The sequence below is a fragment of the Pithys albifrons genome, chromosome 1 (genome assembly GCF_047495875.1).
Source record: "Pithys albifrons albifrons isolate INPA30051 chromosome 1, PitAlb_v1, whole genome shotgun sequence".
Lineage (NCBI taxonomy): Eukaryota > Metazoa > Chordata > Aves > Passeriformes > Thamnophilidae > Pithys > Pithys albifrons.
The window spans coordinates 80,733,028-80,760,339 of record NC_092458.1 but is presented as its reverse complement, the minus strand read 5'-3'; the positions used below and the strand labels follow the sequence as shown (position 1 = coordinate 80,760,339).

Genomic DNA, 27,312 nt, shown 5'->3' with positions numbered 1-27,312 from the left:
GTAACTCTGTGGTCAGTGTAAGAGATAATCAAGTAGACTCTGGTAACAAAGCCTAGCCTAACATCCCTAAGCTTGAGAAAAGTTTTAATTGATTGACTCCTTGATACAGGGCCATGCTTGAAGACTTATGTTAAAGAAAGGATTTTAACAGAGGTTGATGGAATAACAGCCAGTATAAATAGCTACCTTGAAGAAAAGTAAAGAAAGACAGTGGGTCACTTAATGATTCATGTTGGATTCCTGCCAAGTTCAACATCTGAGTTCAGATCTCAGTACGTTTTTGTTCCTTACCTCCTCTTTCGATGTTAGGGCAGTTAGCATTAGTAAAGCTGTTGTCACAGAATCTTTTCATGTTCGGCATGTATTTTCATTCTGTATCTGTATAAAAGGAAAATTATATAACTTTTCGTGGAATGGACTGCTTAGAAGAATTAAAGTCTATCAACACTGGAATTAAAGACATCTAGTTCCCACTGCTTTTGTATTATGAGGTTGACTGACCTTGGTATCTGAACAGGTCAGGGTGTAACTGAGGATTTTCTCAAGGTTGAGACATGCACAAAGTGCCTCTATTTCTTTTTCTTATACACCCTTGTGGGTTTTCTGGCCTATGATGACAATTCATGTTCCACTGCAGAATGTCCCTGTTTTTGAATGAACCATGTTGTTTTACAAAGTTTTTAGGAACTTCTTGTTTTGTTTCTTCCTCACTTTTTCAGGTTGGTTGCAATTGTTATTGGTGTTAGTAGAGCTGAGGGAGAGACAGGCATGGATACTCACATAGCATAATTATCTCCTTAGAAAATCAGGTTAAATATATTCATAGAATCATATTCCAAAAGAGTAAATTCTCAATGATGATTTATCATCTCAGAATGTGCTGTGATAACTCTGATAAATTTAATTCTGTATCCACTATATGCTCTATTCAGTGGAGATTCTAAAAATCTAATCTCTTCTTCCCTTTGTTTCCAGAGATGGGGCATCCACAACTTCTCTGGCCAACCTGCTCCAATATTTCATCACTCTCATTGTAAAAATATTTTTCTGTAGATCTAGCCTAAATCTACAATCTTTTAGTTTAAAACTATTAGCCCTTGTCCTACAGATACAGGCCCTGCTAAAAGCAAGTCTGTCCCTATCTTTATTGTAAGCCCCCTTTAAGTATTGAAAGGCTGCAATAAGGTCTCCCTGGAGCCTTCTCTTCTCCAGGCTGAACAACTCCAGCTCTATCAACTTGTTTTCATAAGAGAGGTGCTTCCAACCCTCTGATGACCTTCATGGTCTCCTCTGCTTTCAACAAGTCCACATGTTGGGGCCCCCCAAAGCTGAATGCAACGTTCCAGGTGGCCTCTTACAAGAACAGAGGAAAGAGGGGGAGAATCAGCTCACTTGACCTGCTGGTCACCCTGCTTTTGATGCAGCCCAGGATATGGTCATGCCAACTCATGTACACTTTCTCATCAACCAAGATCACCATTTGCTTGTATGTCTAGGAAATAATATTTCCACTATTAGTCAGTAGTGTATCTTCCTTCTGCCTTTTTTAAGGTGTAAGCAGTTATTCATACATCATTGTGCTTCAGCCTCTCAGAAATGAGACAGTAGGACTCTACAGTGCCAGGAAAGTCCTCCTTTAAGTGTTTCAGAAATAACAGAATGGAAGGGAGTGGTCAAGAAATGGCTGCTGGGAAAAAATGCTTTCAAAGTTTAAAAGCATATGCTGTAGACGCATGGCTTTTGAGAACCCAGACTGCACAAATCAATATCCAACCATCAACAGTCCCAGAGGAGTGGTCTGACATCTTCCAACAGAAGAAAGTAAATCTCTTAAAGTGAGTGTCTCTCAGGTACCTGCCAGGCTCCTCCAAATGCATTGTTGCTCTCTGAGTGTTTATTTTTGCAAAACTGTAAATGATTTCTTCACAGTTGAAAGCTTTCTGTGTGCCCTTATTACATTTGCCTGCTTGCTAAGTGGTAGTTATTCTTGCAGCCTCAGACTGAAATAGATTATAATTCAAAGGCAGAATCCTTCTTATTGACTAGTTTATACCAGATTCATAGAAACATACTGACCTATGGGTGTCTATTGCTATAAAGCTCAACCATGGGATCTTTTTCCTGGAAGACCCCTACAAGAAGAGGCAGAAGTGTCTGGGTAGGGAACTGAGTTATTGGCAAGCAGAAAATGAGAATACCATCTTTTTCACTGCTGTGCAGACAACTTGAAATACTGATCTCTTGAGTGTCCATATAGAGTCTCTGTAGTGTATTTCTCTCTGTGTATATATAACACAAAGTTCTATAAACTGAAAAATAAATTAAGAAAGGTCCCTGAAAATACAAGTGTAGTGCATGCAATCACTGTACAGGAAAATCTCTTCTGCATTCTAATTCTAATCACATCTTAGTTTAGAGTTGAGACTGATGAGAAGTTTTGTCAGTGGCTGTTGTTTACCTTCAGAGAGGTTTGTAAGTACTGGAAAGGGCAGACTCTGCCCTCTGAATGCAATGGCTGAAGCAAGGTCTGTCTTCCTTCATCTCTTTTATCTTACCGGATTTTGCTTTGCCCCAAGGTTGTGAAAGAGCAAGTTGATGAAAGGAACTGAAGGTGCCTGGTGTGTGGTCCTGCTAATGGGACACTGAAATACCAGGTCAACATTTTCCAAATCATTTGCAGAATTTGGCTGCTGTAGTTCAATGACCTAAATTAAAATTCCTTGGAACAGCCTGATTTTTTTGTTAACATTGCTCATCCAAATCATGTGACTTTCACCTCAGAGCAGCCCTAATTTGGTACCCAAAATATAACTAATCACTGGAAAACTTTGTTCTTTGTTCTTATTCTGTCAGAGAGTCATTATCCTGAAACTATTCCTGGTTGTAGAGCTGTGCATTTCTTGTGGGGGCCTGTTCCATCTGTGTGTGGTAGAGGTACAGAACGTGCCAGTCCAGAGTATGTGTGGAAAGGCAGAAGAGCCGGGAGAGGGAGGGCTCTGCCTTTTGAAGGACAGAAGCTCTAGACTAGTGTTCTCAGCTGTCATTCTCCACATTCAGTGTCTGGAACTGGAAATTCAATAAACCCACCTAACTGTCTTACTGATGGCTATTGAAAGTGAAGACAAAGAGCAGTGAAGGAACAGCTATTACATATTATATCCTTCTTAGAGATGTGAAAAAAAATTTCTCTTTATTGTTATTGCCTGCTAACAGTTACATTCCTAAGGAGCAATGTGAAGTAGAACAGGTGAGCTGCCCACAGTTGCAGCAGAGATAGTATCCCGAAAAGAGTGACAGGGCTGGGAGGACTAGTCTGATCTATAGATAGGGATTGACTGGACTGCTTCAGAATACATGCTGCCAGAAGAATTTGAGTTATCCAGGGGAAATACTAAGAAAGCCTATGGTTTTCTGTTGAACCTTTGTTTATGAGGAAGATTTGTCCTATATTTCACCATTGCTACAGCTCTGCAGAGTGTGCATCCTTTCTCATCTGTAAAGTCACAGCACTTCTTATCCCAATAGTCATGACAGGAACTCTGCAAAGCTGTGAAAGGGGGAACAATGGCGAGTAAAAGCTCTAAGTGAATAGGGAAAAAAATTTAACTGCTACACTGTGATTAGAAAAAGACGCTGAAATAACACTATACATTTAGCTCCTTCTGGGAGGGATTCAAAGAAATTAATGTTTTCATATTGTTTTCTTAGAATCCTTCTTTTAACTCTAAGTATCTGAAAAATACTTCATGGATGCTAGCTTGGTTAAATCAGAATAGTGTATTTCTTTGGATGTATTGCTTCAATGCCATTTAAATTCCTGTGAGGGTGTTATCATAGTGAAGGATGTCCCCTCCCATGCATGTGTGATAGCTTTATATTTCGGAGTTAAGAAAAATACATAGTTTGGATTTACACTTGATGATTCAAGCTTTCCAAGGCAAAGCATATTTGTATTACTATGAATTAATTTGTATTTGTAAATTTGAATGTCTATGTATTCATTGATTTTAGTAATTCATATAGTAATTTCTGGGTATTTCTTCAGATGAGGGATTCACAATTTGTTTCAGTGAATCCTCAGATCCATGGAAGATTATGAGAGCTTTCCAGTTGAATAAGAAAAAATTTCAAATTACTGAATATTCTGTTATAAAAGCTTACTGTGGTATTTTAGTGGTTTCAAAATAATTTGAAGCTTTGAAGAATGCTCAAGCAGAAAAAGAAAATTGGAGATTGTTTGCCATATTTTTTAATATTAATAAGAGTTACTTGACACACTGAGATATTTTGTTCTTAAAGTAGTAAGTTTTATTCTCCAATATATTGAATCACAGGCCAAAAGTTACTTAGACTATCTGCATTGAAAACTCACAGGAAATTCATTCAGGGAGAGCATGACAGTAGAAAACACAGATGCTAGAAAGAAGGCATTAACACAGTGCTGGAAAGTATTCTGAAACTGATAGAAACAAATTAAAATCAACTGCAGGAAAATATTATGTATATTCCATATCAAAAATGAAGAAAAGTTGAAAAGTTAAACCTACCTATGTGAGTACAGGAAAAAGAATTATTCATGTTCATCTCTACTTAAATGTTTTATCCCTTTAAGTTTGCCAAGAACACTGAGACCTTGAGTTACTCATTATTTGAAAAGTTACCTCATGCAAGTCATAGCTGCCTCGAGGCAACGTAATGCTGCTGTTTCTTTTAAATTATTATTATATTGACATTTTATTTTTCAGGTAATATCACTCATTTATTGCTTTTCTCTCATTTCCTAACTCACTTGTTCTCAGCAGAGAGTTTGCAGGGAGTAATTCTGCTGCTTTTTTGTATTATTTATGACTTTACATGAAAATTGCCTTTACTTCAGATGTAGCTCTTTAGGATGTGGCCTTTCAGCTTTTTTACTCTATTATCTTTAGCTGACAAAGTCCAAGCTATATTTCACTGCTATTTGGTATGTGGAAAGTGGGCCTCCAGTGCAGGTTGTTTGTGAAGCTGCCTTGGCAGTGAAGTCACACCTGCAGAATATTGCATCTTCTGAAAGGAATGCTTTACTGTGCTGTAGATAATGTTGGTCTAAGGGAAAAAAGCTCTGTACAATGAAACAGGGCAACCTTTGCAGCTGTGTCCTAGTCCTCCAGTCTGATGCAGGATAGCAGACCTCTTCCCTCCAGCTTAGCATTTCTGCTGTTGTTAGACAATAATTTTGCCTGGAAATAGCTTTGCAGGATTTAAGAGTTTTCTCCGTGCTTGGATTGTATCCCAGTTTTCAGGAAGTGCGAACACATTGGTATTATATTCTCTGTAGTTTGACTTTTCCAAAGTGGCAGAAACTAGCACTTTGGAACAGACTACCCATGGAGTCACCATCCCTGGAAATGTTCAAAGAGGAGTAGATTTGGCTCTTTGTGGTCTAGTTTAGTGGGCATGGTGGTATTGGGTCAGAGGTTAAACCTGATGATCTTGGAGGTCTTTACCAAGCTTAATGACTCTATGATTTTATGAAAAACCCTGCTAGTAGAAATCAGTCTAAGTGTACCAACCAAGCAAACCTGAAGTGTCCCACCCTGAGATACCCTACATCAATCAGCACTAGTCACTAATGAGGAGAGCTGCAAGTATGACTTCCAAACAAACATACCAGTTCTGAATAGAAGCTTCTGGAGAGTATGTATACATTAAAAAGTAATTATATGTGTGTCTGGAATGCTGCCTTTTCCAAAAAGAATGTAGTAATCTTTTTGCATAAAGACTGAGAAAGCAGTACAGTAAAAAAATAGCAGCTACAAAGCAGTGGTTTGACTCAGTTTTCACTTAGTTTTGCAACTGGCATTGTCAAATAATATGTAGATTTAAAATATGTACATTTAAGCAAATGAGAAAAATGAACCTCAATTTACTAGTAGAAAATGAATCATTCTGGAGATGATAATAATCACCTTGCAACAAAGATGGTAATTTTTGAAGCAGAACTTTAAAAAGGCATCTTTGATGTACTAGATCTGTCTCTTAGAAAAAGCAATGCTTTGCATTGCAGAAAATTGCTTTTCATTTTTCTTATAATTTAGAATCAATTGTAATGCATAAATTAGGGCCACACAACCTTGAGAAATGAGTATGCCATTTTGGTAGGGAATGACATTGCAAAGTTGAGGAAGAATAAACGGGAAAAACTTTTGCTGGATTACCCAGGCTGAATTCCACAACTGTCATTGCTCTGCCTCGTAACACAGTATTACAATAAAAATCTCTGATTTGTTCTTTGAGTGCAGCATATGTTCATATGCGTTTGTATTTGAAGCAGTCACAAGATCATTTATAACTACCATCCAGCTTATCTTTGACTCTATGAAGGGAAGAAAAGCTTTTCCTTGTCATAAGAGGGCTGAGAATAAATCTGATATACTATTTTGCAAAGTAGTTCTGCAGTAGGAATGGCCCACTTTGTAGCATGTAAAAGTTATTTGAAATTACATGATATAGAGTGTTTCCTCTCAAATTTGTCTCTGTGCTTAAAACTGCAATTAAATGTCAAATGAATAAGGTACCTCCAGGTGTATTGAAGTCATAAGTAGATGAAAAACAATTGTATGCTGCTTATGCATGTTTTATATTGCAAGATATTGCTTTACCCTAAGATTTTGACCTAGCTGGTGAGACTCAAGCATGACTTGAAAGTCACCTTATGCAACTTAATATGGTATATGAGTTCTGACTGAATTCTATGAATAATTTATTTTTGAGTGGTTTTTAATTTTGCAGAGTTTAACTTGTTTCACATTTCTTGTACTTCACCTGCAAAGCAGAATAGAGCTCCTGGTAGCATATTCACTGTGAAAATGTAATACAAAGATTACCATTAACAGGAATTCAACTATATAAGGGGAAAAAAGAAAGAAAAGAAAAAACACTAAAATAAATTATGAGCTTGTAAATTTAATCTTTACTAATGTTGAATAACGCTTAAAAGTGCAAATGTTCCTTGTAACTGTAATGATGAGAAGGAGGAGGATCATAATGTACCTAGTGTTTTTATCATATTTCATGATGGGGAAACTTAAGGCACAGAAAGCAAGCCAGTGGTAAAGGTAGCATGAAAACATGGATGGCTCAGGATCTGTAGTCTAGCAACCTACTTTTTGAAGTCCACTTTGAAGAGTACACAGTGAAACATACTTATTCCATTGGTATCAAGGACTGTAATAGTACTGCAAATTTACAGAAGTTTAGGAAATATGGGAGAGAAGATAACATTTTTATACTCTTGTAATTTTAAGAAGGTTAAAACATGTATATTTACTGTAATTTGTCAATCCAATATTTATTTAGGAATGATAATAAATATTTGACAAGTAGATATTTTTATTATATTTCTAAAGCAGAAATAGGGCTACATTACACAAGGAGGAACTTCTACATGTTTTTATCAATAACCATATAATTAAAACACTGAATGCTGAAATCTTATTTGAATTTTTAAGCAGGGAAAGGTGCTATACCTATGCAACTTGCATTATAGTGAATATAATGCTTAGAGATTTCATATTAAGCATTCTCATGGGAAACCTAGATATCTGTTGTTATAATTCAAGTGGGAGGAATGTCTTTCTGAGAGGAAGCTTAGAAAAAAAAATGACATTTTTAGACCTATGGTAAAAAGAAAATGTAACTGTTTCAGGCTATAAATTTTGAGCTAAAGTAACAGAAGCCATTAAAAATCAATGTATCTCCAAACAATGCCATTACTCATTTCTCCCAATAGCAGAGAAATATCCATCCAAACAGGCTGAGGAAAACCACTATCTTCCTGAAACTTCTGCTCTAGCTTAACTAGGTGGAAGGAAATCAGACGAATTCACATATAGCAAGAACTTGGAGTCTAATGTAACTGTATACAAATAAAGCCACAAACTATCTTTAAGTATGAGAATGAGCTAAGGCCTTGATTTTTCAGCCTAATTTCTAAAGGAGTTAATTGAACAGTATCTGCATCTGTTGTGCTATTTTCTAAAGATGTTTGAGTACTGAAAAAATTTGAACATATTGAGTTAACACCCTGGTGATGTTTTGAAAGGGTAAATGGATGCAGTGATTCTTTACAATGTCTGTGTAGGTCATAGGAAAAGGAGAGCCAGACTGTTCTGGATAAAACATGGGTATTTTACACTGGCCAAATCTGAAGTCATGTGTCAAAAAAAGAGAATATAGCCTGTATATGAAATCAAGCACTCCTGCCTTGAAAGCAGTGAATCTGCAGAAAAGTCCTGGGCTGCCTTGGCTGTCATCAGCCAAACACAAATTTTCAGTCCAGTGTTGTAATCAAAGGTCAAGTGAAGACCTTTGGTGCATAAATGAGAGGTGTAGAGTAGAACAGGTTTTGGGATGTGGAATGTAACAGGTTTTGGGACACGATGTGTAAAACTTTTGGAATACCTTGCTTAATTCTACTTGAAAAAAATACTGATAAACTTAAGTGTCTTTAGGGAAAACCTTGAGGATTATTGTGACCTTGGAAAACACATTCTCTTAGTAAGATACACAGGTACCTTAATGAATTTATTTTCTTAGAGGAAAATTAATGGATGATTTGGTCAGAGAAAACATGCACTTAAATGAGAAATAACCTTTAAGAGAATGTTCTTTATCCTACCTGGATGGAGATAACAGGAGCTGATGGTTTGATGTTGAATTTAGACAAGTTGAGACTGGACATAAATATGTTAGTAGGTTAGCCGTGGCAAAGGAGCAAGCTCGATGTAATTTTAGGAAAGGGACTTGATAAAAAAAAATGAAAAAAAACATAAGTAATAAGACGAAGATAATATTAATGAATTCAGACAAGATTGTCAAACACTAACTGATCAGATAAAGGGCAAAAATGGACATTTTGGGAAGGACAAGGAATACAGAGGGATGTTAGTGGTGAAGATCAGGTTCAGCCATGTTCGTGTACATGTGTGACACATAGCTGTGTATGTGGCATAATTTTAAGGGATCAGCAAGGCAAACCAAATGCTCCAAAACATACCATCCTTTACTACTTTATGAAGAGTAGAAGACATTAAGAAATGCATTAAAGCTACAGTTTTTGTTTGGGAAAAGAGAGTTCCTGGGAAATGCAAGGAGACAGATGTGTGCTCAATATCCCTAAGAAGGGGCAAACTTGCAAGCCTAGCCTTGCTTTTGTATCCTTTTTGAAGTAATTGCTCTGCATAATAAAGAGGCGTTGTGGAATTACATGACATTTTTCTCCAGAAATTATTTCAGTAGGTCCCATAACCTATATTAGGCAGGAGTTCAAGGTAAATGATCCAGCATTTCCTCCATCTTAGATTAACTTTGAGGCATTGATTACCTACTTGGGCATAACCAACAAGGTAGCAGTTCTAAAACTGTATTTGTAAATTAAATATCTTTATCTCCTTGTTCTGAGGAATGGTCTATTTCAGGTGCTACAGGATAATGCCTGTTGTTAAATGCTATCATTTTAATTGGGACCAGAGTCAGTGGAAGTCAACTCCACAGGGTTTCATCACTGAAAACCAGTTTTCCATAAATGGAGACAGAATACTATTTGGGCAAAGTGATTTTTAATAGGATTTTTGAAACCTTTTGGGGGAAAAAGTCTTTAGCTTGTTCAAATTTGCTTAGAATGTAGTGAAGGAGGGACCATGATGTATTTGTGAAAAATATATGCCCCTTGAAAACAATTGCCAAGAAAAAATGGGGTTGAAATAACACACACTTCAAATAAACAAAATTTAAAAATGGAGACGAGCATTAGACAAAAGCAACGTACATGAAGAGGAAATAAAAACAATAGCAGCTGTTATGGGACTCAAATGTATGCTTTGGAAGTTGTCAGAGTTTCATTCCTGTTATATTATTCTGCTATGTTTAACAAACATATTGCTTGTACTGTATTATCTCAGGTAAATCAACTCTCTGGATACCATGGCTAACTAGCAAAGGAGATTTATAGATAAAATAGCTCTTGGTTCACTGAAAAACAGAGTGTATCTATGAAAAATGCACAAGTCAAATTGAATAATGAAGCACAGTGCAACAACCAAGCTGAATCCTGGAGGCCAGCTGCATTACAGAGAGCACAACCACATTAACTATTTCAAAACAGAAACATGTACAACAATACACTGATAGGACTCTCATGCTAAATTCAGTCAATATACTCCTTCTTATACTGCAAAGTCAATGTTAGTTTGAGGTTCTTTGTATTGCAACACATTTGAAGTATAGCCATGTCCAAAAAACCCACAAAAAGTCCTAGTTCTCAGGTGTACAGTGAAAAACGAAGTCATGAAGAGGTTGTTAGGAGATTAAAAAAAACCAAACCTCCAGACCAGATTTAGTTTAGTTGCGGGTGAATTTTAGACTGCATAGAGATCTGCACTGTACATGAGAGAAAAGGTTTGGTGAGAAACTGAATGGCAAACCATTATGTTTAAAGGTTAAGTTGGAAATGGAACTAGAACTGTAAACATTATTATAAAAGTAGTAATTTTATCAAAATCTCAGTGGCCGCAAATCCTCTCTTCATCTTCAAATTTTAAAAATATTTCTGTATTAAGAATGACAAAAGTTACCTTTGAAAATACCATTGAAAAACAAACACAAAATTTTCCTATATTTCTTCCATTTTTGGTGAGGGTGTTTATTTTGTTCTTGCTTTACCTTTATGTTACTGATGTCCTAGTTTTCAGAGGTCTTTAAAATCTGATGATAATTGCTTTCCTTCCTTTGAAAACATAAGTTTTTAAGACATTACAGTGTAATAACTACCTATATAAATAGCTTTTAAAATAAAAAAAATCAAAGTAGTGTATCCATGAAGATACCTGGCAAAGTGGTTATCAGAATTAGTGAGTGTTGGCTTTTTTCAATTAGGTTAAGGATCTTAATTCCACTCTTGTGCTTTCCTGAGAGTGCTGCTGCTCATAAATCACTGTTTGTATCTCAACTGGCACCATTCACTTAAATGATGTCCCTGGGTTTGGATTTCTTAAGGTGTTTAATTGCCCAGAGGAAATCTGAACTGTTCACGTAATGGGAAGGAAAGAAAGGACATGTGGTAGCTGTTCCTATCCCTCCATTCAGGTGAAGGTGTGGATGATTAAGTTCTTCTTAAGATAGGGAGGAGCTATGAATACAGTTTCCATTTCCTAAAAAGCGCTTTAGTCCCCAGGTAATTTGCATCCATAGGATACAGGGATGCTTGACCCCTACTTTCAAAGAAGCAAGAGGAAAGGAAAGCTTCTGTGGAGTCAGGAATTCATGATTTTGAATATCAGGAAGGCAGATTAGAGGGACTTTGTTTCTCTACCCAAAGATGTTAAACTTTCCCAAAGAGACTGACAGTTGTTTTAGGGGACTACTAGGATATTTTGCATTTTTAAATGTTCCATTTTGCATTTTAAAAAATCTAAAATCCAGAGACAACACTAGGTGTGATCTCAGTGAGTGAGTATAAAACTGAATGTCACATCCCATTCTTTACAGCTGCAACTAATTATCTGTTCTTGAACTGTAGATCCTTTTATTACTCCAAATACTTGCTAAAATTGTTATTCAGAATGTTCTTTAGGAAAATCAGTTTACTGACTCATGGTTTGATGTAGAGAAAGGAATATGGCTTTGTTTTCCTTTTGAAATGAGAAAATCCTCTTTTGCATTATTGCTAGGATACAGAATTATCAGCTGGACAACGAGTAATTTTAACAGGTGGATTTAAGTTTTTCTTTCTGACCTTTCTAATGTCCCAGAACACATCTGGGAGACTGTTCAGATTAGTTTCAGAGTTTCTGCCGCTACCCAAGCACTTTTGGGAAATTATATGAGTTGTTGCATTGATCAGAACAACTGATCCAAACCTCTCCTGCAACAGCAAGTCCTTTTAAAAGTGCACTGCAAAGCATTTCAGGGATTTGAAGGTCACAGTGTTTGCATCATAGACAATGGTGTATGCTTTAAAACAAAAGTGCTGCAAGGAAAGCATATGTGAGTTCTCTTTGGATGTAAGAAAGGGCAGCATATCCCCATCAGACAACATTTGGGATCTCTAACATACTGGGGAAAATCCAGTCATTAGACATATATCATTTAATTAATCAATGGCAAGAATGATGTTAACATCAATTTGAAGAGACTACAGCAGAAAACGGAAGCTGATTTTGTAAGTTCTTTTCTTGTGGATTTTGAGTCAACATCTGTATGCTGAGAGTCTGAATTCCATGGACGGCTGCTGGGAAAAAAGTTTGAAGGCATTAGACACAGGCAAGACTGAATGAAAAAGTAAGTCACTCCTAAATATTTTTGTTGTTATAGCACTAAATTGTTAGAGAAAACAGTTCATTGTTTGGGACATACTGAGAAAGAAGGCATTAACCCAATGAATAATTTAAAGCAGTAAGCAAACTGAAATGGATGGAGAAACCATTCTTTCTAATTATTTTGTTCCAGTGTCATAAGGCAAAGACAAGTACCTTTATCTTCCCTTCCCTTTCTTCTATTTTCATTTATTTTCTCGCTCCTTTTTTTTATCTTGTAATGCATCAATTAAATAGTAAAGCACTTAGCAATAAACTTTCCTTGAAACCAGCCTAGTGAGGCAGCAGTATTGTTTAGCACAGAATTATAAATAGTACTGCTCTTAAAGCTGCAAACTGATAAAAATTCACAAAAATTCTCTTTATTCACCAAAACCAGTGTCCTCTCATATTTTTAGCAACTGTGTTGCTGTTTGCTCTATCTTATTTTTTAGTATGTGGCTATTTAACAAACAAAAAGAAAGCAAGCTATAATCTGAGAATATTATCAGAATGATCTAGAAAAAAGGTAGCATCCAGTACTTTTTTAACTTAGAGGGGTAGTGAAGAAGAGAATGTTGTTGTACCTGGTGAAAAGGAAAATGCAAAGAAAGAAAAAAGAAAAAGGGACCCAGCAGAAATTCTAAAGGAATAGGTAGAGAATAGAAACTAGACCATCGGAGATAACAGATGGCATGTTCATCTTGCTTTAGGCTCGCACCCATAAACTGATCTAAAGCTTCATGGAGTCAATAGGAGGCTCTTCACAGTCACTAATGGATTTTGGATCTGGCCATAACAGAGAGGGTGATATAGGCTAATTGCCTTACTTAGTCTGCTGATAGGGGCTGATAGATGTAGTTTCATAAAAACAAGTCAAAAAGATTTTTAAAATTCTTCAGCCAAATATCTACAGAGTGAAGAGCTCACAGAAACCACAGCAGGCAGAGACTTTGTTCTGGCTTGATTTTGTGTTTCAATTAATATCATTATTTATGTAATTTTCATCTTTCTATGCAAATACTTTATAAATAATAAATGTAATTATTATTTTCTACACATACAATGGCAAAAATGGCCCATGGGTTATTTAGCTTTTATGCACTCAGCCTGTTTCTAGTGTGTTATTGATTTTTAAAATACACAGACTAATGTTAGTATAGTAATTATTTTCCATCTGTATCACCCTGACTTTGCTTATTGGTATCCCCTTATTCTCACTGTATTTGGCAAGTGTTGTTTCAATTTTAGTATTTCTGCTTACAGAGAGAAAGGGACTGTACAAGAGACAAAACTTCTCTATTTGGAGGACATGTGATGCTAATAGCAGGTATTAGATATGCCTGGATTTAACTGACAATATATTTCTTCACCAGATTCTACCTGAAACAGAAATAATCAGTAACATTTTAGATCTCATTAATAAAGAACTCATAGAAGAAACGAATTTAGCAAAGAACTTAGGACTAAGTCCTTTCAAATTAAGTGTTTAAATCAAAAGAAGATGCTATAATTGAGTTTGTATAAAGGGAGAATTCTAGGAAACCAATGGAAAAATTATTCAGCTGAGTTGTGGAGGCAAACACTGGAAATGGAGAAGACTTTGAAAGACTTTGAATGAGTTTTGCAATATAGTAAGAAACAAAAAAAAGCTGTAAGGAAGGTTCCTTAAGTGCAGGATAAGTCTGTCAAAATATCAAGACTAGAAAAAAGGATTGGTCTGTGGCAAAAAGTATATCTGAAAAGTCAGTATTTAACAGAGAAGTGAGACTTAGCAAAAGTTAAGCTCAAACAGACTTTCAGAAAAAAAAATGGAAATCTAAATGGAAAAGGAACAGGGTGTAAGTTTTGGAGCACTATATAGTGAGATAAAATAGCGATTGGTTTTTTCTCATCTACAAACTAGTATTTTGACTCTGTATTTCTTAAGGACCATAACTTTGAATGTCATGAAAGGCAAAATATCAAAGTATTTTAAAATAGAACATATGAGCGAGAAGAACTCCAAGAGCCCAAAATTACTTGAAGTTGTGGGAGGACAGGTGATTTCCTTTCTAGAACTTTAAATAAACTAAATGAAGTTTTTAATTCATTTATCAAAGCGGTGGTCACACATTTGAAGCAGGATATAGAAAACTGGCGTAATGGGAAGGGAGAAAATATGTTGCAGCCCATAGTTTCAGCTAAATAGCACGCTAAACTTGGAACAACTTTGAAGGTTCTTTCACATTTAGGTCATGCTAATAAATAGAAAATTGTATAAAATTCAACACAGTTTAGCAAAAGTAGATTGTACCAGAGAAATTTGATAGCTTTTTTTAAAAAACCTGCCTCCCTAGGAAAAGAAAATCTATTCTCCCTTTCTTGACTGAAATATAATAAGCATTGTGTTGGACACTGTGGGGATTAGTAAAAAAGCTCTGAAATGGATAGTGCCTGTTTTAATGGGAGATGACAGATTGCTCTAAAGAGGTAACTGTCAGATTGGAAGATTATTAATGAGTCCTTCATGCTGGTTCCCAAGATTCACTCTGTTTTTTAATGATCTTAGCACAAATCATTTCTTCTTGACGTGCTCTATCTTAGTGAAATTACCTGATGTCACAGCACTGGGAAAAGTTTTCAGTATGGGGAGGATGTAAATGTGCTAAAGAGATCAGTGGGTAATCTCATGAACTGATGTAAAAGAAAGATAATTAAATTTAATCATGCTAAGTGGTATGTTAAGTACCTGTAAATAAGAACAAGAACTTATGCTATGGAACTGCAGCTCATTAAAGGACAGGTGAAAAACTCATGAAGTAGTTTTGTATAAGTAAATTTATGTGAAGTAGTTGTCAAAAAAGATAAACTGAAGAAGATGTGCAGGCCTAGCAATATCAAAGGAGATATTTACTGTAGATATGAAAAGGTATGAAAGTTATGGACCAAAGTATCAATATATATGCTGGAATATTGCACTCTGTTTTCCTGTGTTGAAAAAAAAATGAAGATAGGTTCAGGAAATGGCTACTAGAATGCTGTAGGTAATAGGCTGGCATGCGAAAAGACTCTAAAAACTTGTCCCATTAATCTTAGAAAAGCAAACTCTTAGAGGAGAGATTATTGTTGTCTATAAATACAGTTGAAGGTAAAGACCAGAGAGGGAAAATAACTAGGTAGATTAAATGCAACTGTTGATAGAATAACAAATGAGTGTGAATCGACCCTCTAAAAATTTCAGCTGAAAATTTAATAAAGTTACTAACCTTCAAAGCTATTAAGCTTCCCTCCAAACCCTGACTTTGTGGGATAGTCTTCCACTAGGAATCATTTTTTAAGTGAAACTTGACCAACTTATGAAAAGAAATTACCTTATACAATTGTCTGCAGCAGCCGTAGGGTTCAAGTCAGAAACCCAGGACCTCTTCCTGTGATTCTAAGGAATGTGTTCACAGAAAACACTGTAAGATTCCAGATTTTAAAACCTACCTTGACAGGCAGATAGGGCAGATCAAATCCTCATTTGCATGCAGAAAGCATCATATAGTAAACTGGAGCTCCAGGGCTAGACTGTGATTTTGAACCTACACCTGCTCCAGATGCATTAGAGCATCCCCTGCATTTCTCCTCAGGCTATGCAGAACCACAGTCATGCTCTCTTGTCACCTGAGCAGGTGACTGGATTATGCATTTATAACTTCATCTGCCCGGAATGATGAGGTAATACTACTTGCCTTTAGTGTTGAAGCACACAGAGGAGAGGGCTTGTGGTGCATGAGGACTGTATCTGAGTGTTGTAGTTAACACACTCCCACCAGCCCAGGACTGTGCTGAAAGGCAGCGTAGGTGTATCAAATTGTTTCCTTAATTTACATTACACTGCTCTCAGCACCTTGAAAGTGTCATCTACTTCTGTGTTTGTAAAGTGCTAGGATAATCAAGTTCTGCTTCGTGACTAGCATTGCTGGAGTTAGTACACCTGATAAATGAGTAAATGGTTATTCATCCAATGATGGAATCATTTATATGTCGCTGACTAGATTTCACAGAACTACAGGTGATTGTAGTTTTGCAGTATTTCTCTATCATTTCACTACTGATATGACAGCTCTGTTCTAACTAGTTTTCTCCATGCCATGCAGGTACTAATCTGGGCTTTTCAGTTCATGCTATTTTTCTAGTTATTAATGGACTTGAGATAACTTCAGTTATCCCTGAACTATGTTTATCAAATAATGAAAACAAATGTTCCTTGACAGGTATAGAGGAGGATATTATCAAGAGAGTATGCTGCATAATTCAAATGCTTTCACTGGATGGACAGAAATATGATTTATTTTTCTTCCTACTTTTCATTTGTGACATTTTAGCTACATTCAAAGAATCCACTTACTTTTGCTCCAGTCCTCACCTGGAATGAGTGCAAGGGATCAAATCCATCTTTGCCATTGATCATTCTTCTCTCCTGGAAAGGCTAATAGGAAACTAATACCTTGAGTTGTGCTTCTGCAACTACATATGAGGTATTTTTTAGGCATATTTCATACCTCTCACTGTGTACTATGTGTCAATGATTTGTCCTTGACCTGGCTTATTTTTGCCAAAGATTTTATTCCATTGTTTTTTTTCTTTCTTGTCTATAATTGCAAAACAAATTTTTTCTTCATTCTCTCACTCATCATCACTATCTCCAATGCTAAAAATAATGAAAATATTTTGTATGCCCAGAATTTTATTAAAGTAGGTGGAAACACACCAAATTTTGATGGTAGCAGGATGGTTTTACTTAGTTTTTATTCTCTTTGGTTCATTTAAAAGTTCTACTTTGTATGAGTAGAATTTAATTCAATTTAATTTATAATTCTCTGCTTATTAGAGAGTGGGCAACCTTCTTTGCTTTTTTTTTACATTTTTTTCCTGATTCAAAGCAGACAAGCCATTACGTGTCAGAAAACAGATGTAGCAAAATGTCAAATTTGGAGCTCCCTAGCTTAAATAGGTCTTTACAGGGGTGTTAACAATATGAAGCTATGCAGTTTTAGCACACAGCTCAGTGCAGCAAAAGACTCTGTGGCCACAGAAGTGTCAGAGCCCAGAGTGCTCACTGGGCAGCAGGCAAGGCTGCAAGAGTTAATGGGGAGGACAGGGAGAAGAGTTAAAGCTCACCTCTGCTGATTTATGCACAGTGAATATTTCCTTATGGGTGTTTTCATGCAAAATATTATATTGATGAGAAGAAGATATTTGTGAAAAAATTTCCTGAAAGTTGGAGTTAAGTATTAATAAGAATGAGTTGATTATCCTGGAAATTGCCAATAGTTCTTTTGACCACTTCTACCACAACAGGCTTGTGTCATTGTGGTCTTCCAAATTTGTGTTTGCCATCACTTGCTGAACACCACGTCCCACTGGTTCCCTGTATTCACCTACCTGTTTGTACCACCAGTATTCAATGTATCTTCTTACACTTAGAATTATAAACTTGTTTGAGTTCTGTGTTTGCACAGCACTTGACAGAAAAACTTGCATTTAAATTACATTTTGCATGAAAGCTCCAGAGTACGTATGGTTGTATCCCAGCTCCATAGCCCTTTCTCTTTCCTTCCCCATATGACCTTTCCATCTCGCAATCTTACAAAATAAAGGAAAGCAGGAAGGTGGCAATAACCTGAAATTAGACAATAAGGATGCAGGACCCTGTGGCTTGTCATGCTTAGGGGTCAGTTTCAGCATAAGATTGTAGAGTCTCAGAATGGTATGAATTGGAAAGAACCCTAAAGATCGTCTAGTTCCAGCTCCCCTGCCATGGGTAGGGACACCTTCCACTAGACCGGGTTGCTCAAAGTCCCATCTAACCTAGCACTGAACACTCTGAGGGATAAGGTATCCACAACCTCTGTGGGCACTTCTCCATTGCCTCACTATCCTCATGGTAAAGGATTTCTTCCTAATACCTTATCTAAACCTACCCTCTTTCAGTTTAAAGCCATTACCCCTTGTCCCAAAACTACATGCCCCTCTCAAAAGCCCCTGTCCAGCCTTCATGTAGCCCCCCTGTAGTACTGTAAGGTGCTGTAAGCTCTCCCCAGAGCCTTCTGTTCTCCAGGATGAACACCTCCAACTCTCAGTCCATGTCCATAGAAGTGCTTGAGTGCTCTGATCATCTTTGTGGCCCTTCTCTGGACTCAGTGCAGCAGGTCCATATCTTTCCTGTGCTGAGGATCCCAGAGCTCGATGAAGCACTGTAGGTTGGATATCACGGCACTGGAGTAGAGGGGCAATCACCTCCCACACCCTGCTTGCCACGCTGCTTTTGATGCAGACCAGGACATGATTTTCTGGGCTGCAAGCGCACATTGCCAGGTCACGTTGAGCTTCTCATCCACCAACAGCCCCACGTCCTTCTACCCAGGACTGTTCGCAATCCATTCTCCTCCTAGCCTTTATTTCAGCTTTGAATTGCCCTGACCGAGGTGCTGGACTTGCATTTCACCTTGTTGAACTTCATGAGTTTCACACAGGCCCACCTCTCAGGCCTGTCCAAGTGCCTCTGGATGGCATCCTTTCCCTCCAGCTTGGTGTGGCTGGCATATTTTCTGAAGGGATAACGAATCCCACTGTCCATGCCACCAACAACAATGTTGAGCAGCACCAGTCCTACTACCAACCCCTGAGCGTATCCATATTGTTCATGACTCCTAGTACTTTTAGTGTATGAAAAAAACTCTGATTAAAACAGTAAGCAGTGTATGTGGAGCAAAAAAATTGGGACCACTGAAACAGAAAAGACAATAAAATTCCCCCTACTGAAATTTTACCTGAGGGCTATGGCAGTGTTCATGGAGGTAAAATACTAAGTTCTCCTTTAATTAGAACTGCTTCAGGAGAAGAATGTAGTCAATAAGTAATGAAAGGAAAGCCTTTCAGTTGCCAATTAGCAACTTCATTTCATGCATATTTTATGGAATTCTGAAAACATGGGTAAACATGCAGCAGCAAGTGTATTAAATTATATGAAATTAATGATGGCTTCAGGGGCAGATGAGTTTGGCTGGCATTTAATCATATGTTTATTTTGTTATATAAATATATTGCAAGTCATTTTTACTCAGGCAAGTTTTGATAGGTTTGATTGTGTGTATTCTTTCATTTGCCAACTGTGTTCCTAAGTTTCACCACTTTCTGTTGAGTAGTGGTTCAAATGAAAAGGAGTTCCTGATGTAACAAGTTGAGAAAGACAAGACCATATCTTCCTGTGCACTTATGAGACAGATCTCTGAAGTGCTTTTGTAAAAAAGAGTTTTCTAAGGGGAATTTTTTCATAAAACTTTATCTATGATACCTCCTATGAAATATTTTACATTAATTATACTTGCCACTTTGTTAGATCAGAAATATTTTTCCTACTGATTTGACCTGAAAGCAGCTTGTGTAGATAGTAGCATTTCCTTTTAACCATAAATTTCAAATGTCATCTGTTGTACTTTTTACTGAATTGTCAGGAGATTTTCCCAATACTAATTTTAGCCAATGCCATCGTAGTAAATAAATATAAAAAATACATTCTTTAGATTAATGTCTGCTTATTGTCTCATTATCATCACTTTTCTGTATGCATCATAGCTCAAAAATACATTTTTTAATTCAACCAGCAGTAAGAATACCCTGAAGTTCTTTCTTCATATTTCAACGGTTTCCTAATAATTGCTGGACTATGTAGACAGACCTTCTCTTTGCATCTCATACCTGGGCATCAAACAGAATGTAATTACTGCTTTCTCTCTCTCCCTTATGCTGTCCTCTCCCCAGTTTGTTTTATTTCATGTGATTTAAATGCTGAGATCAAGTTCCTCCTTTGGTGAAAGACACACAAACAAAGGCAATATCAGTGCAGGTTTTCAGGACTGCATCAGTTTTTCTTTGGCAATACGCCCCTGCTGTTTAAGAATCAGCTTGAATAAGCAAAGGCAATGTGGTTTCCAGAGGAGACTATTTCTTGACTTTTCTCTTATTACACCAGGTTGCAACTTGTTAATGACTGTCATGTTGTAAACGTTAACACTCAAAGCATCACCTAGAAGTCTCAAAGAGAAGTGATTTCTCTGAGGCTTGCTTATTTCTCCAAAGAAAATCCACTACAAACCCTTCTAGCGATGAACTTCCTGCCATCTTGTCAAGTGACACAACACTCCTCCCTACCTTTTGTCCAGTCTCACCTTCTTGCTTTATTCAGCTTCCCAGAGACTTCCTCAGGCTTCTTACTAGTTCAGTTCCCCTCTCCCTGTGTGTTCATAAGTATCCTCTTTGTCCCTCTTTACCTCATCTAATCAGTTCAGCCTTCTGCAGCATCTGATATCCAGCATGTGACCTATTTTGGGGAAGCAATTCCCTTTGCAGGAAAGAATAAGAATTCTCTCTTGGGGAATTTTATGGATATGGCTGTAAGTATCTGTTTGTATAAGGCAGTCTAACCAGAAAATGTCCAAAGCAGAAAGACTTACAGACATTTTCTTTGAGTATTTATTAAACAAAAGACTCTAAAATTTAAGGTTTTTTCTTAGATTCTAGTTTACTTAGCAGCATTTTATGGCTAATTAACTAGACCTGATGATATGTTCCCTTAGATTTCTGTTAGATTTAATTATACAGGGACTGCGGTTTCTTACATTATTTTGTCACTGCAAGAAAGCCTGAATACATTAAAGTCAGTATCAGACAAAATAAGAAACCCAAAATAGAGTAATTGCAGGACTTAGTGGAGAGTTAAGAAACAGAAATATGCTCATGAAATGCTTAAAAATTTTCAAGAAAGCAGAAAAATGTTTGTTTTGTTTTTTAAAGGAAATATGAAAAAAGAAAGAACCAGGAGGTCATTGAATGGAAATAGTGATTCTAGAGAGGGTAGGCAAAGACGAAGACAAAACAGTTTTTCAAGGAGAAATAGAACAAATTAATTTACTTTTTAGAAATGGTTAATACCTGGATTTACTTTAGCAGCGGGCATTAGGACTGGGATTAGGATGGGATGGCATTAGGACTGAGTGGCTGCACTGCTGCTGGTGGCACACCAATGGGATATGAACAGGTGGACCTTGTTAGGAGCTATTAATCATCCTGTTTGCAGTTTGGTGCTGTGACATGCACCTGGAGCATTGTTCCCTCACCAGCATCCTTTTTGTGGAGGCAGTGTGGTACCTCAGGTACCTCCTGCCTTTCCTCACTTATGCTTCAGCACTCCTGTTGGCCTCTCCATTTTCTGTGGGGAAAACTCATAAAAAATAGCAGTTGACCTCCCAGTCTGGTTTTCAGCTGTGAAAGCAGAATGTGACCCAGTATTTTGGGTAAGAGAAACTTAATGGGAAAAGTAGTAGTCCTGGGAGAAAAGAGACAAGAGAACAGGGTGATATATTCTAATTCATCACCCATCTTTCACCACTGAGAGTCTACTGCAATACCTCTAAAAGCTGCTCTCCCTTCTCTTAAAGAGAAGCTGAGAAAAGGAGAGAGTTTTCTGAAAGCTAACCTCACACTGAAGCATTGTGGGTGCATTTTGGTGTCAGTAGTACCATCTGAAAGAAAGACCACCTTGTACTTTTTTACAGTCACTATGAGTTTTCTAAACCTTTAGAGGAAAATCATGAATTTGATTTCTTGCATTATTTGGTCAGAAGAGTGATTTGTTCTTCCATAAGAGGATGTGTTTTAACTGTAGAGTAACTGCACCAATGCTAATAATGTAAGAGCCCCATAAAAACAGCATATTGTGGTAGGTATCACTTAAAGGATAAAGTACAAAACTAAAATATGAAGTGTGAAATTTCTTCTACCAGTTTTCAGATAAGATTTCTATGCAACCTCAGATAGTGACAAAGAGCTGAAGGAATTCAAAGCAAAATAGACTTTTGGTTTCTAAATAAAATGAAAGAAGTTATCCTCTGGAAAAAAAAATAACCTGTGACAATATTCTGAGAATGGGTGTAATATGAGCAAGCTCAGATGAAGCAGTCTTCTGGTTTTTTTTGATGTTAGAACTATTATACAGGAGTTGATTGTTTTGCTAAAAAGGAAAATTGAAAATAGTTGCAGGCATGATGAAGAAGAATGGATTGATTAAGTCAACACAGTAGTCTTTTCAGTCACTGGGGAGAGGGAAAAAGTTTTGTGAAGGCTTATTAGGGAAAGGTAAACAGAGCTGCAGACTAACTGTACAGTACTAATCAATACTGACTAATCTTGTATTTGTCCTGCTGAGAGAGTAGGTAGGATGCTGTTTATGGGAAAGATGATAGTTAGTGTAAGAGCCTGATCCAGAATTTTTTTTACCTGTGGAAAATCAATACAATTATTCTCGACAGAATACATATAGTATAAATAAGTACCGGATTCATTCCTGTAGATGGAATACCTTTAAGCAGTTTCAGTGAACGTTCAGCCACAGCTGTGGAAGGTGCTCCATGTCTGAAAATACTGGGCTGCTGCATTTTGCAGTACAGTATTCCCTGGCCACGTTTCCACTGTGAAATATGGTCTGTTATTAATTTAAGTATTCTCATGAGCTTACAAATTTCTGACTAGCTCCTTTGAAAATTGGCTTGTTAGATCCTTGTTGGGTGGGCAAGAGAGAGGCTTTCTGGAAGTATAACACTAATGTGAAACCAAGGCAATTCATCAGTTTAAATTAATTTTCTCAATTTTTGTCTATATTGTGACCACTTTAAATAGAGCTGAATTTAATCTTTTATACTGGGCAAAGCTGAAAAGAGGACTGTTTTTTTTACCTGTTCGTAATGACTAAGTTTGATATGAAATCTGGAGGAAATCTTAGGTGTTCACTGGGATATCATTCTTTGAGATAATTAGGGGTTTAGTCATGTTTTCATGTGCTCATATTCTTCCCTTTCAATTCAATTCACCCAATAAAAAAGTAATCCTCCTTTCAATTCAGTGCTCTCTTTGGAGAATTTTGCAGTGAAATTTTAAAAAGTGAGTTCTTTTATATTACTTCATAAGTTAACACAGTAAATTTAAATCTGAAAAGTTTTATGAAATATTTTTATGGGAGTCTTGAACAACAGATGGTGGATAAACACTCCACACTTTGAAATTTGGTATTCATAGCACTTGTTCTGTTTGAGTTGTGGGTTCACTTTCTGTGGATGACTCACAGAAATAGGCATTCACAGATAATGCAGAACAAACTTAAGTTCAGATCTGAATTTTTCTTGCTTTTCTGACTGTGTTGTCCAAATTTTTCTAATGAAGCAGTCTGACTTGCTGCTCTGTGTATGCTATGCTACTTCATTGAAAGGAAGGTGTTTTTGGTAACTGTCATAATAGTTTTCAACTTTGTGCTGGTATTTAAAAAAAATCCTAATAATTAAGAATCATTGTGTGAAGCGAGGGTGACAGTGAGAAAAGATTAATTGGTGCTTGTAAGTCAGTAAGTTTTTAAGAAAGCATTTCTTAGTGATGTAAGTGGATTAGTTACATGTGTTTGCTTAGTTTCACCAAAGTGCTCTTTATTCATTATCATTAAATTTGACTGGGAAATATTTTTTAAACTAATTTAAAGTATCTATTGTAGAAACATTTGAGTCTAAATGAAACAAGATTCTGTAACAATCTTGTCTCAAAATGAGTACAGAGCACTTTGGGAGAACAGAGGGCGGATGGTGATGCCAAACATGGTAACATGTTCCATTCTTTCTTTGGTATTGGCACATGTGTTGGTGGTCTAGGCTCAGAGATAAGGCATTTATAAAATCAGACTTGTTAAAAAGGGTCAAGTCAAATATTTTTAACTTTTAATACCTAAGTGCCCAGGCTTTGAATTTGTCTAGTGTAATACGCATTTGCATGTGAAATGATATCTCTAAAATCTCAGTATCATGTTGCAGCTTTTGGCACAGATCTAAGAAGTTGCTTGAGGCAAAAGTTGAAATCTTATTTAGTACAGTCGCATGTAAAACTTTCAATTCACTTTCCAAAGCTCCAGCAATTTCTCTTCTATTATTCCAAATCCTCTTATCGTTTTCACATTTGTTGTTTTAATAGCAGATTGTTAATTCTACAGAGAATTACCTTGTAGCCACTTGTTACATTGATTGTAATGCATGTTGCAGCCTACTAGTACTTTTGTAAACTACTTCAACATTGAGTAACTACAATGTGTCTGTGAAACTGAAGCTGAAGTCATAATTAAATACTCTCTGTGTATGACAACATTATTATCAAATCATTTCTCCTTCTAGTTTTATATTTCAGTGGCTTAAAAGTGTTAAATCATTAAATGCATTGACGTCTATTATCCCCTTTGTTCTGATGCAGATAGTTGTAATAATTGAGAATAGGCAAAGCCCATGGTGTGTTTCTGAATCTTGATTAGGCGAAAGGGACAGACTAATACATGAATCTTTCTATTTGTTGGATAACTTTGGAGGCAATGGAGAAGAGGTACATGCATTAATATATGTTTGACTTTACATTCAGTTGATGCATATCATGAGAATGGGGAGATGCTTAGTGCTTAAAATGATTATACTTGTGCTTTGAATAGAATTTTAAACAAACCAAAAAAAAATAAAACAAATATTTAATATTAATGAAAATAACACAAATTCCTCATGTTAAATATTTTGGAGCAATACCTACTATCTCTGTGGTGAATTTCCAGAAGACGTCTTGAGAAAAGCCAGCCAAGGTACCAGCAATGGTCCTAATTATTTCTATCTTTGGCTGTATATAACTGATGGCAGTGTGAGAGCTGGATGTGAAACACTGTGTCACCAACTTTTTGGAGGTATCCTTTTTTTTCCTACCTCCCCTGCACACTGGCAGAAATTTTCTCTTTCCCAAGTTTTTTTTCAGGAAATACATAAAGTGAAGGGAAAGGAAAAGGATTCACAGTCATCATAAGAATACTTATCCATGGTGTGGGAAAATGGGATTTACATGCCTCCTCTGTCTGATAGGTAACAGGAATTTGTCCATGATGAATGCCTAGATTTGCTCAGATGTGTCTTTCTCCTGTTGGACCTGTTCCACTTTGAACATAAAATTATATATTCATTAGATCAGAGATAGTATGCCTAGTGATTAGGGCACTCCTTTGAAATGTAAACCCCAGTGGTGCCTGTTCAGAACAGTAGTTTGGTTCAGGTTTTGCAGCACAGATGATTTCCTCATCACCAACCTGCTGGGTATTCTGATCTCATTCTCTTCTTCTTGCTTTTTAAAACCCTTTCTTACCTCAATTTTCTTGCTCATTTTAGAGCAGAAATTGCATGCCAGGACTAAAAAAACTATTAAATGAAGGTTGATTGCAACTGATAAACATATGTGAAACATTTTGACTTGTGCCAATTTGCATGTTGATGAATCGCAATGCAAAAGTGTCTCTTTCTATACAGCATAGAGGGTGGGTATATGGTGTGCTTACCTAACTGAGAATATTCTACTGAACATGTTTTAAAAGCCAGGCAAAATGGATGCCACCTATTTTTTACAGAAAAAGCACAATCATAAAAAAAAAAGATACGATATTTCCTCATTCTTGCGACTACTTATATTCTGCTGATATTACAAATCAGGATTTCAGGGGTGTTGTTCCTGACAATTTATTATGTTGGTAATACTCAGTGCCCTGCTTCAAAACCCACTACAATTCCTTAGCTCTGAAGGGGATGTGAGTATTCTTTCTCCTTTAGGAGGAGGGTATGGGAATTAAGAAGTCTTGAAGTAGAAATAGTTATTATGCATGATCATGAGTAAAACAGAAAGGGAGAACTTTACTGCTGGGGTTCTTAGAAATGCAGAGGTGGTAATAATTGTTTCCTTCTCTGAATTTTTCCATTATTGTTGAAAACTAAAGTTAGCATAGAAGGTCATAGTAACAGGAGCATTCTGCTTATTTTCTGTATTTTAAAAGTAAAATTTCAAATCCCTTTGCATTGCTGAAATATAGTCACAGAGTCCTTTTCACTTCCTGAAGGGTTATTTTTTTCCAGGTTTTATTTTGCATCATTACTGTATGGATGATATGTGGAATACATTGCAGGATCACATAGAAGCCAACCTAAGGTTTTTCATGCTACAAATAACAGGATTTTCAGCTTTATGTCTAAGAGTGGCCGCTCCTAAAATGAACCAACAAAATAGATCTTTAGTAACAGAAAAGATACTGCTAATACTAAGAGAACTAGATCTGAAATGTCAGAAATTAAGATAAAAGACTGGATTTACAAAACTTGCTTACTTGTAGCCTGGATTTTTCATTTGAAATAGGTAGCAATTCTGTCAGACATCCAGAGGAATAAGTTGATTCTTTTGAAAACTCTACTCATCAAACTAATTACTGTACTTAAATACGCATATCTGTGTGTGAACCCCATCTCTGTTTGACCCAGAGGCATCTCAGACTATGTCTTTGCATAGAGGGTCTGAGATTAAATGAAAATGTCTTTGTTGGCTTTTGCTTTTCTTCTTAAAAAGTGTGCATTGGTCGCTTTTAGTCTAACTTCCCTTCTTCTGGTAGGAAATTTGGCTTAGCTTCTGCCTCTTTGCCAGCCTGCCTTCCTACCACCTCCAAAAAGGCAAAAGTGGCATCTGTACAGCTGCGGGGGAGAGGACATCTTTTTCCACAAATTGCAAGACCATTATTTTCTGCCAATGAGCTGCTGACAAACAACTTTAAAAAATATAACTGAACTTGTAAATTGCTATTAACTTATCCTACGTATTTTAAATATAGAATCATAGAATCGATTGGGTTGGAAAAGACCTCCGAGATCATCGAGTCCAACCCTTGGTCCAACTCCAGTCCATTTACCAGATCATCACACTCAGCGCCACGTCCAATCTGCGTTTAAAAATCTCCAGGGATGGTGAATCCACCACCTCTCTGGGCAGCCCATTCCAATGCCTAATTACTCTCTCTGTAAAGAATTTTTTTCTGATATCCAACTTAAATTTCCCCTGGCAGAGCTTGAGCCTGTGCCCC

General features: G+C 36.7%; 1 protein-coding gene across 21 annotated transcripts in view; it reads left to right on the top strand.

The window, feature by feature from the left end:
- The window catches only part of DLG2 (discs large MAGUK scaffold protein 2), a 1,023,852-nt gene that overhangs the window by 643,705 nt on the left and 352,835 nt on the right, over positions 1–27,312 (top strand). The gene's annotated exons all lie outside the window — the stretch shown is intronic.